This window comes from Sminthopsis crassicaudata, chromosome 2 (assembly GCF_048593235.1).
Source record: "Sminthopsis crassicaudata isolate SCR6 chromosome 2, ASM4859323v1, whole genome shotgun sequence".
Classification (NCBI taxonomy): domain Eukaryota; kingdom Metazoa; phylum Chordata; class Mammalia; order Dasyuromorphia; family Dasyuridae; genus Sminthopsis; species Sminthopsis crassicaudata.
In genome coordinates, this window is record NC_133618.1 from 426,158,828 (window position 1) to 426,171,657 (window position 12,830).

The following is a 12,830-nucleotide window of genomic DNA, read 5'->3' on the forward strand; positions in this document are numbered from 1 at the left end:
TGAACCCCATGGGAATTGATGAACTTCCAAGTTATAAAGTCAAGAGAGAAAAGAATAAACACCTGGTACAGAGTCATGGAGTTAACAGTGATGACCCAGCAGAAGAGACAGAAATGGTGAGATAGGTAAAAGAAGAAGTTCTGAAGTTTCATGAAAACCTAGAGGGGAGAGTATCCAAAAACAGGGTCATCAGCTAGAGAGTGGTCAAGAAACATGCTTGAGAAAATGTTATTTAATTTGGCAATTAAGATATCATTGGTCATTTAAGAATGAGCAGTTTCAGTTGATGGATGAGGTCAGAAGTCAAGTTGCAGAGGGTTTAAAAGAGGGAGAAGAGAGGAAGTAGAAGCACCAAGTTAGAATGGCTTTTTCAAGAAGGGTTGCTAAGAAGAAGAAAAATAAAGGAAAATTGCTAAGAGGGACAATGGGATCTAATGAAAGAGTTTTTTGGTTGTTGATTCTTCCTCTCCTCTTGTCCTCCCTCCCTATCCTTCCAGGATAGGGAAGAGTGCTTAAAAAGAAGGTTTTCCACATAACTTAAATTTTTGAATTCTGTAAGTAGAAATAAACTTTTGGGGGTTTATTTTTGGGGGAAGGGAGAATTGAAACAAAACCATGAAATAAATAGAATGTTTTTGACATATATTGCTGTCTCTGGCATTTGGAATTGATTCACACATATACACAGAGTCTTTTAGACTTGCAATCAGCCTGAATGCTTTTCTCAGAAAACAGTCTTGATTGCTACACATCAGCTGGTCTTTCTTTTGCTGCTGTTTTCCAAGTAGTCAACAGTTAAGCTGCTTGCCTTTGAAGCTACCAAACTCAAATGTTTTGGAGAGCCTACAGTGTACCAGACACTGTAGCTATGTGTCTTTAAAATGTTTCTTGTTTCATTGCTTGGGAATTCCCTTTCACCCATATTCCAAATCCGGTTTATTAGACTTACAGTATGACATTGTTGCATTGCAATATTCCTAGATAAGGCTGTCTTTCACGATCTCCTATTGGTTACTTGATCTTTATATAAATATTTGTTAGGTTGCATATGCTAGAGGAGTAGAGCTAACTTCTGTGTCATATCCAGATCCATGAACTTTATACATAGAAGGGTGTTAATCCAATGGTACTGTGTTATGTCAGTTAATTCTCACTTTCACTTACTACTGTTTACTTGGAAGTATTAATATTTTACCAAAGTGTCATTCAGTTAAACTCATTGAGAAGTATACTTGATTAATTAGCGTTTCCAGAGAATATAAGTTTTTTTGGGAGAAATCACTTTTTGATCTTTGTTAGCCCCAGCATTTAGTGGGTGATTTTGATAACTATTTAGTTGAATAGTGTTTAAGGTTACAATTGTACATAGAAGTTCTGATCTGTTAATCTACTTTGGGACACTTGCAGTCTATATAAAAGTGAATTTTTGAAAAAAAGTCAGAAGGAAGATTGACTTTGAGCTCTTAGCATTATTTGTCTCTTTCCAAAGTCTTATTCTCAGTCCATGCTTAATCATGGCGTGGAAATGATCCTATTCTCTTGTATATTTTACAAAACTGAACTCTAGTATCATAAGTCCTACCTTAATGGAAAAGCTTCATATTTTTGACTTGAAAGGTAGATATATCCTAATAAGGAACCACTAAAAGTGATGACCATATTTTGTTTCTTTGTTTTGCCACATGAAATTCATGAAAATTACTTGCTAAAATGAGGAGAGGCAACAGAAATTGTGATCTGAGTGAAGAAAGAGAGAAACCAATAAATTCTTTCTGAAGAATTGAACCTGAAAGTGCCAGCCCCATACTTTAATTCAATAAAAAATATTCTGTTCATTAAGCTTTGCTAGTACTACAAGAAAGAAGCTTAAAGTGATCTTAACTACCTTATCAAAAAATATATATATATATTAGCAAAAGACTTTTCTCTTAATGTTTCAAACGCTGCTTAAACATATTCATATTGAGCTGATGGCTCTAAAAAATAATGTCCTTGCCATTCAGTAGAGGCTATTTGAATTCAAAACTAAAAAGGGTGTTCCAATTTGAGTACTTTTGGAGGTAAAGGTCTTGGTGGCACAGGGCATCTTTTTTAAAACAGAGCCAGATACAGGTTTTAATTTAAATGTTTGGGAGATTGTAAGTTCCTTAAAAGGCAGGAACTGTGTTTACAATTTCCCCTTTGACACTCCAAACGTAGTGGTTATTTAGATATTTTCAAAATAACACAAAGTTACTTATAATAAGTAATATAAATAACAGGAAGGTGATGTGAGTAAAAGGTAAATCCCTTAACCCTGAGAAAACTGTAAAGAGATTCATTTCACTTTGTAGGTCTTAGTCATTAAGTAGTGTTCCTGATAGCATCTTCAAGGTCCAGATTGGATGTACATGATTTTCTCTGGCCTCCCTTTTTTCTATATCTCCCACACTCCTATGCACAGTCTTAGTTGAACTAGCTCCTTTCTAGTCCTACTTCTAAGTCATAGATGTCTTCCTAACTCTAGGCCCAGTACACTATCCTTTCATTAATTGCCCAGGGGATATTAAGAAAACAATAAAGAGGTTTAGACTTTTGAGGAAGAAGAGCAAAAAAAAAAAAAGCTTAATTGTGAAGGAATCCATATATGAGTTGGAGACATTAAAGGAAATAAAATACTTCAACAGCAATACATAAGGGTGAAAGATGCCATTGCAGGTATGGAAAAGAGGCTATGTAAAAGCAAAGGAAAGGGTTGTATAAGACAGGGAAAGGGTGATGGGAAGCTTCGCTCAGCTTAATTAGACTATAATACAGAATCTGAGACTAATGCCACATAATAGAGGACCTTTAAAACCATGACCAGGAATTTATACTTTTGAGATGGAATTGGTGTTAAAAATCCAGGACCTTATCATAGAAAAGGGGTTCAAAAGGAAGTATTAATTACTAAAGGTCAAATTGTAGCACCTAGTAGTTTCATTATAAGGTAAGAGCCATCCCTTGAATGAATTAAGAAATAACATCATAGGATGAATGGTGATAAGCCAAGCCTCTATATGACCTTTAAAAATCAGTTCTATAAGTCCAGGGAAAGAAGTCAGATCCAGGCAAGATATGTAGATGTACAGAGTTGGAAAAGGAGTTTGCTAAAAGCTAAAAAGGAGCTAGAATAGAGAAGATAAATAGAAATGACTTCCACAAAAAAAAGCTGTTAGGGCTTTAAGGAGTGAGGCTGTTTAGGACTGTTGCTGTAATGCTGAAAATTTATTTTCCCCAAATGTATACCTAAGCACCATTAAAAAAACCAAACAACTTTATAAAATCTTTATAAACAATGTTAACTATAGGCTTAAGGCTAGTCAGGATATATTTACTGGAAATGCTGTTGAAAGGAAGTATTTAGTGGGGAAAGATTCCCAAAGAAAAGGGAACAGAGATAGACACACACACACACACACACACACACACACACACACACACACACACACACACACTACATTAAAGAACAACTTCCCAGAATAAAAAAGATATTCATACCAGAAAGCCCATCTAGATAATAGTGTATGGTGAGGCAAAAAAGGAGTAAATGAACAACAGTCTTCACCACTTCATTCCACCATTGCTATGTTTGATTCAGTAAATAATGGGGAGCCACTGAATTTTTCTGAGTAAGGGAATAATATGATCAAAGTTGTATGTAGTTAAATGGTTGGGATAGAGATGGAATAGACCAAAAGCAGGAATATTAGTAAGATGCCTATTACAGTAATCAAGGTGAGAAAAAAGGACTTGGTTAATGATTGCAATGTACATTGAAAGGGGGGACTATAGCCCCAAAGACAGAGAGACCGAAGAGGCTGAATCTGATGTGTGGGGCTAAGGCAGAGGAAACACTTCCTTACTGAATTATAAACTCAAAATAATGTTTATATCATAGATAGTCTTTGAATTCCTGACAAGTACAGAGCATTACTTATAATAATTAATATTCAATAAATGCTTAATGAAAGGTTTGTAGATTAAATGATTATACTTAGCCTCTAAAAGAACTGCCAGATTCTTTCTTGGTTTGACATGTGCTTCCCTACAAGCCAGAAAAAATATTTATGCTTTAAATCTCAGAGGATAATGTCCTTCATCTATCAAATTTCTTAAGGTTTAACCTGGAATTCATACATTTTTTCCTGAGGAAAATATTCAGAATCCCCTTTGCTTTTGATGTTTCTTAAAAATTGGTTATAAAAAGGACAACCAATTTATTGTCTTAGGGTAGAGGATCTTAACTGGAGAACCATGAACTTTTTAAAAATATATTTTGTTACTTCAGTATAAGTTGGTTACCTTTGTAATACTATGCATTTTATTTTATGCACTTTGAAGCATTACAAAAACAAAACAAAACAAAACAAAACACTTATAAAGGGGTCCCTCAGCTTTACCGATGACATACACAAAAAGCCTAAGAATTTCTTTCCTAAGTGTACTTTTTAAAATACAGTGAGATGTAGTGAAAAAAGTGCTACATTAGAAATAAGAGAACCTGAATTCAAGTACTGACTACCTGTGTGACTGTGAGTAAGTCTTTTTCTTTCTCTCTAGGAGTCTTTTCCTTTGATTTCTAAATTCTATGCTAGCTCTTAATAATGCAATCAGGTATGCCTGCACAAGTCTGAGAAACAGAACTTTCATGAAGTTTAGGAAATCAGCTATCTATCTGACTATACCCTGTTTTTATTTCCAAGGTACCCTATTTTTACTCCAGATAGCTGTAACTATCAGCCTGGGCATTCACCATACACTGACATACAAACCATATGTATTAACCTCAAAAAATCAGCTGCCTGAAATTAGTGGTTTTCAAAATGGAGTTTGAGAACTAGCAGATGCCTTAACCCAGATTGAGGGTAACTAACAGCCTCATGCATCAGTGAATTGGGGGATGTCTACCCCAAGCATGTGAAGACTTTACCTGTGGAATGGCCATGAAGGTGACTGAAGCAGGTGTTGTGGACAGCTTAGAGCTTGGTCACACACCAAAGCCATCACCAGTTGTCTTGATTTTTGTTTTGCCACTGGAAGAGAGTGAAGCTGACAACTTTTTGCAGTTGCCTCACATAAACCCAATTCACTCATGAGTCAAGACATCACCCTGTCATTGATCTTAAAAAATTAAAGACAAACATTAAGCACCTACTATGTGCCAGGCATTGTGCTGAGCATTGGGACACAAAATAAGAAAAAGGAAGACAGTCCTCCACCTTAAAGGAGCTCACAAATGAATGGGTGAAGACAAAAGGAAGCTGAAGAAGGTGGAACTGGTGAAGGTACAAATCAGAATTCCAAAGTATTGCAGTCATTTTAGAAATGAGGCAATGTTCTGAGCTGAGCTTCCACATTAAATAGAAGTTTTGGAATTCATGATTCCACCCTCAATTCAGAGGGAGGAAAACAGTGGGGTACCAAGGTGGATGAGAGTTTGCAGGATGATGAGGTTTTCTAAATAAGGAGCTTCTTGCAGCATGGTGGAAAAGTCAGATAAGGCCCAGAGGAACAGTGCATCCCATAAGAAATTAGGAAAATCCAGAGCTGGACAGGACTTGAGAAAGCATCTTGTCCCTCTCCATCCCATTTATAAAATGAGAAAATTAGTCTGATGAGGGAAAGTGACTTGTTCACATACCTGATCATAATTAGCTGAGCTTGGATTCAAATGCAGGTTTTGTGGCCTCCAAATATAGCACTCTTTTCATTATACCTCATAATAATATGCCCTTTTCCCTTGCCAAATACATTTATACAATTATCTGTTTCATAAATCCATATTTCACATTAGGTTCATTAATAGGAAAGTCTACCTCTAAAGCCTAAGACCCCCAGATGTGTCTATATTTGCTCTTCATTGCTCAGGTGGCACCATTACTGCTTTAGGGAAACTGGCCTCCTGGATTGGTCACAGATTTCTCTAAAGCTGGCCAAGAAGAGAAACAAAGAAATAAAAGCCTCTGGGTCAGAGGCTTTCATTCAGGTCCTGATTCAGTGGGAGTAGGAAGGCAGTGCTGAAAGACATTCACTGTTTTCTAACTTGCTCAGCCCGATGATCAGCTCCCATTTAGAGAGAAGCTCATTCCCTTCCTCCTTCTCCTTTACCAACTCTCCTGAAGACTAAACTTGTTATTCAGCCCTTCCTTCACTTTAAGGCCAATAGGGTTGTTTCCATCGCAACTTTATCTCAAATCACCCAATTGCACCTAGGGTCCAATCCTATACTTTCCTTTTGTAGAGAGGAGAGAAACTCCATATTCTATTTATTGGCAGTAGCAGTCCTAAGGAAAAACTCTAATTTATCTACCCTTCACCCTCACAGGCAGCCCTTCCTTTTTTTGAGGTTAAATGAGGATGGGTGTATAAGGCAAGTTGAGCAGACCAGAGAAGACATACCAAAATAAGTAATGAGAGACAGTAGAGGACAAATCAGGGAAGGTAGTCAACGAGATGGTCAATCTAATGAACCTTCAAATTAACCCCATATTTTCTGCGGTTTGAGATCCTTTTTGCCTGGGATGAAGTGGCAGTCTATATAGATATACAAAAATTAATGGAGGCCTCAGAATTCTTGAAAATCTTTTCAAAGATTTTCTACCAGCAAGAGATTCATGCTTCCAGGAGGAATTGTGCTTGCTAGCCTTTTAAATGAGCTTTCAACTCTAGTTCCTCTTTAAGAAACTTTTTAGCTTTAAATTCTGTGATCTGATTGAATCTGTGTGAGTTAGGTTTTCCTAATAGATAATATAACCAAATTCATACAAATATATTATAAACAAATTCATATATATTCACATATTAGCATATTTTACCACACATGTCAAATAGTGGATTTTAATATAATTGTAGCATGTTCTATGTTTCTTTTAGTCATAATACATGGTAAACACAATGATTGCTGAGCTTTGGGAGGTTAGGCTTTGGTTTATGAGTTGTGTTTTTAAGACTAAAAAGTCAGGCAGAAAAGTTGCAATCTTATGGGGAAATTAGTTGTGCATGATGAATGAGATGGAGCAGGGATATATAAATCAATCACATAATGGGTATAAGTACAAAGAATAAATGAATATAAAGAATGATATTTTTATTCTGCCTAAACTTTTTTTTTTCTTGATCTTGCTTTTTTCCCCAATTCTTAGAGGTTTCTTATTTTATGTTGTAAACTACCTCATGAAAATTCAGCCTTAGAGTTCACTTCCTTTGGGTTGTGTTGCTATCTCTAGAGTCATTTTTTAAAAATGGGAAAACCAACATTAAGTTATTAACATCTTATAGTAAATGAATATCATGATCCTTTCCTAATACATAATTGTACCAAATTCATATAAATATCTAGGGACATTTTGAGAAGATTGGGTATCGGAGAGAGCCATCTCAGATAATGGAAATTTAAACATAGTTGATACTTCATAGTTTTACTTAGGACTAGACATGGAGTGTGATGTTGAAAAGTGGATCTCAGAATCCTCATATCATTTTTTGTTCTTCTGTATGGTCCAGCTGTAGTGCTCAATAAAGGTATATAGAACCCATAAAGGTTGGACTTAAAGGGTTAGGCAAGCCTTTCCAACCATGACAAAGACTATTTGCAGCTTTTTAAAAGAAAGACATCCATTATGGTAAAACAGACTCCAAATATTTTTGCCTGGGGAGAAAGATGAAAGGGAAGCCATCTGACCTCTTTTAACTGAGAAGTATCTATTTACTTTTTATAAGGATATTGCAGATATTTTCCATTTTCTTGGTCATTGTTAGACTGATTATATATGTATATATATCGGGGGGAGAGAGAGAGATTTATTGTTTAAATTTTTATTGATTTATTTTTACGTTAAAAACATTTCTAGATGACCTTCCATTCTTGAGAGATCTCTTATAACAAAGTAAAAATAATTAAAACTAATAATTCCGTTACCTCAGTGTAGTAATGCAACATTCCACATTGTAGCATCTCCCCATTTTTAAAAATTGTTTTTTTATTTAGCCAAAATATATTTTTTTCTCTCTACCCTCCTCCACACCATTGGTGGTGAAAAAGGGGGTGGACGGAGGGAAGGGAGAAAATAAAAACAAGTTTCCTGTAACAAATATGCATAATTAAGCAAAAGAAATTCTCTTATTATAGAATATATAGATAAGATATAGATATAAAGTCTCATTTTGCATTCTATATATATCACCTCTCTGTAAGGAGGGAAATAGTGTTTCTTGATCAAACAAGGGATAGAGAAACTCACAAGATAAAAACAGTTACTTTAAAACTACATAAAATTTAAATTTTTTTGCACAAACAAATCCAATAAAAAAACCAAAAGGAACCAGTTAACAGGGGAGGGAAGGGTGGGTCTTTATAAGTGTTTCTGATAAAAGTCTTATTCCCAAAATATAAAAGGAACTAATTTACATTTATAAGGATAAGAGTCATTGCCCAACTGATAAATTCCTTAAGGATATGAACTAGTAGTTCTCAAAAAAAGATAATGATTTGCAGCAGTTTTAAAATATCTTTTAAAAAAAATGTTTCAAATCACTATTAATTAGAGAAATGCAAATTAAAACAATTTGGAGATTCCACCTTATAACCATCAGATTGGCAAAAATGACAAAAAGGGGGTGAGAAAACAGTTTGTAATGGATGTAGCCATTCTGGAAAGCAGTTTGTAATTATGTACAAAAAGTTACTAAATAGTACATGGCCTTTGACTCAGCTATGGCCCGGCTAAACTTAAGCCCTAGAGAGATCTCCCTTCCCCTCACCCTCCCCCTTAGATGGCAAGCAATTCAATATATGTTAATCATGTGCAATTCCTCCATATATATTTCTATAATTATCGTGCTGCACAAGAAATATCAGATCAAAAAGGGGGAAAAATGATAAAGAAAACAAAAATGCAAGCAAACAACAGCAAAAAGAGTAAAAACACTACGTTGTGGTCCACACTTAGTTCCCACATTCCTCTCTCTGGGTGCAAATGGCTATCTTCATCATAAGATCGTTGGAACTGGCCTGAATCATCTCATTGTTGAGAAGAGCCTTGTCCATCTGAATTGATCATTGCATAATCTTGTACAATGATCTCCTGGTTTGTAGAAACTCTTTTTTTGCAAGGGCAAAAAATGGAAGCTAAAAGGATTGAGGAATGGATGAATTGATTGAGGAATGGATGAATAAATTGTGGTGTATGAATGTGATGGAAATATATTGTATTGGAAGAAGTAAAAAAAAAAAGATAAAAGATTTGGATGAACTTATACAGAAGAGAGAAGAAAAATATATACTATAACACCAATATTATAAAAATGAACAATTCTGAAGACTTATAAATTAATAAATAAAATGAGTTTCTCATTTATAGTGAAATTTTTTATTCAGAATGAAAATTTCTGATTGAAATTATTGTAATGAGGTGACATTTGTATATTTGATTTGTAAAACATTAACTGAACAAATTCACAATATTTAATCTGAATTTTGCTTCTTATCCATTGTACTTATAGATGAAAGGCAGCTAGATGACTCAGTAGATAGAACACTCTATAGACTAGATAGAGGTCTTGAAGGCAGGAAGATGCTGAATTCAAATCTGAACTCAGACACTTACTAGCTGTGTGACCCTGGGTAAATCATTTAACTTCTACTTGCCTTAATCCAATGGAGAAGGAAAATGGCAAATTACTCTACTGTCTCCATGGTCAGAAGAGTTCACAGGTTCATGATGTTGGACATACAGAAAAGAAGAACAAACTTGTTGATAGGATTTTGTCAATAAAAGCTGGAAAATTCTGTGCAAATTAAAAAAAAAGTGATGGTAGGGAAGACGAATAAGATAGGGAAAATGACTTTTGGATTTACTGGGGGAAGAAATATGGCATTCTTTCAGGAGTCATGATTTATGATTATTACATCAATTCTTTCTTCTTTGACTTGTTTTTTGTATTATTCTACATAAGAGTCTCAGATATTTAAAGTTTCAAAAGACATTAAATAACGCAAAATAACTTAAACAGATATAATACCTGGACTTCTTATCTTGGATTCAACTCCATATTATGTAACTTTGTGCAAATTATTTACCTCTCAGTGGCTCAGTTTCCTTTCTGGTAATAGAAAGATAATACTTATACTGTCTTCAACCAATGTGGTTTGTAAAATCAAATGAGAAAATGTTTGCTACAGGTTTATAAATAAATAAATATATATGCAGTTGTTATTGAAGCTCAATTAAATTGAACAGGTAAGTACTTTTATTAGCTTCCTCTCCTTTAGTTGATTGCCTTGATTTTTCTAGCTTTTATTTATGGAGCCTGCCTCACTTTTTTTCTGTACTAAAAGAAATTATAAGTATTTTGCATTTCAACTAGCCATCTTTTATAATCTCATTTGCTATAAATTTTTAATAAATAAGAATTATCTTATTTGCTCTGTTTCTTCTCAGTCTGTTCTTCCATCTCATTAAAAAAAATCATTCCATTTCTGGTTTTACACACACACAAAAATATGTCTTATTATCTTTTCCTTTGTTCCAATTATTTTGACCATCTTCTCTAACAAATAGTTCATTGTTTTCTCTGTCTTACTTCCTCATTGCTATCAATATTTCTGGTGGTGCCAACATACACACATGCCAAACAAATAAGAAGGAAAAAAAAAACAAAAAAAAACTTGTGCTAGGTTTGCAAACTGAGTGAAATCAAATTGTAGATACAAAAACACTGTTCCTTTGCTTCTTTCTTTTTTCTAATTGGCTTTCAGAATGCCCTCCCACATAAAATAAACTTCTTATACCTTATCTGATCACAAACTCACACTTCCATAGCCTTCTCAGTTTTACAAAGTGCTTTTCTCACAGCCCTATGAAGTAGGTAGTTCAAGAATAATTATCATTGTTTTATTGATGAGAAAATAAAAGGAAGCAGGCATAGTGAGGTAAATAGTCACCTAGCTATTAGGAGCAGAATGGTCACTACTCTTCAAATCAAATACTCTTTCCCCTACACCACACTATCTATCCTACAAAGATAAGATGTTCCAACCAAAAAGCATTTGGGAAAATGCTAGCCTGAAGTGCTATCTTCCCAACAATGTTTGTCCGAGGTAGGATGGAAGATATGCGGTAACTTGAACAGTCTTAACTTATCAGGTTGGGGAGAGCAGTTTTGGCTGGGTTGAAGTTAACCTGGATAAGTAGGTGAGGAAGTGGACAGAACATTGGTCTGGAGTAAGGAAGATCTGGAGTTCAAATCCAGCCACAGACACTTATTAATTGTGTGATCTTGAGCAAATTATTTAACCCTTATTTGCCTCACTTCCTCATCTGTAAAATGGGGGCATACTGGAGAAGGAAATGACAAACTACTTTAGTTTCTTTGCCAATTAAAGTTAACTTGGTTTATAAAGTAGTTAAGAGGTTTTGGTTTTTTTTATTCTGAACTACATAAGATATTAAATAAAGATAGACCCTGTAGTACCAGATTGAAGCTAGCAAATATTCACATACAAGTCATTTTTTGGACACAGCTAATATGGAAATTTGTTTTATTTGACTATGCTTATTTGTTATCAGACTTTCCTTTTTATCTCTTTAAAAAAAAAAAAAAAAAAAAAAACCTCCCTTCATTGTTGGCAGGAAGAGATTAGGAGGGAGAAAAAAGTAAATGCTTGGTAATTGAAAAACTAAATTTTTTTTAAAAATTAGAAACCATTCCTAGAAACATAAAGATGAAAACTGGTCATCCTTTGCCACTTGAAAATTTATCAGATAAGACCAAATAAAGGACAAAAGACCTTCTAGAGTTGGTCAGGACCAGACTGGATGAATAAATGAAAAATCATAAATTAATCACTTATATTCCAGGCACTGTGTTTAAGTTCTGAGAATACAAAAGACAAACAAGCTACATTCATAGTCCCTGCTTTTAAGGAGATTATATTCCAATAGAAGACAATAGTAAAGGAGAGGGAGAATTGCAAAAGGAGAATGGGCTGGTATAGTTTGAAATATCCAGAAAGTGGTGTGGTAGCCTGGTTTCTGGCAAGCTAAGGCATAAAAACTCACCTATCAGAGGGTTGGATCCAAAAAGCAAATTCTGAATTTATGTGGAAAGAGTTGCAGGTCTGTGCTGCAGGTAGCATATTTTAGAAATGGCCAGGAAGTAATGTCTGAAACTTGTCATAATGTGTCCTGCTACGCTCAGTAATACCTTTTTTTGGCCTATCATCTTTTCAAAATTATTTCACAGGTGGTTATACCAAACATTTTATATAGATGGTATTGTATACTATTTACATAGATATAGCTATATAGATATAGGTAGGCAGCTAGGTGGCGCCATAGTACACAGAGTGTTGAGCCTGAAGTCAGGAAAATCTGAGTTCAAATTTTACCTCAGACCCTTAGTTTGAACATGGGCAAGTCACTTCACCCTATTTGCTTTGGTTTCTTCATCTGTAAAACAAGTTGGTGAGGGAATGGCAAATCATTCCAATATATTTGCCAAGAAAACTCCAAATGGGATTATGAAGAATTGGAAAAGACTGAAAATGACTGAACACTACCACACACATACCCATACAGATATACAGCATGGGACTGGCAGTTAGGAAATCTTGGCTCAAATTTTAGCTATCATCAATTTTTCTGTATGTCATTGACAAAAGTCACAAACTGTGTGGATTAGATGCCTCAAAACTTTAAAATTATGTGACATAATAGAAATTTGAAAGAAAAGCAGCATTCAGAAAATAGGGAGAATCTGGATAATGTGTCGTAGGAGAGAAGGAAGTGTCAGGAGGTCATTAGTGTCAA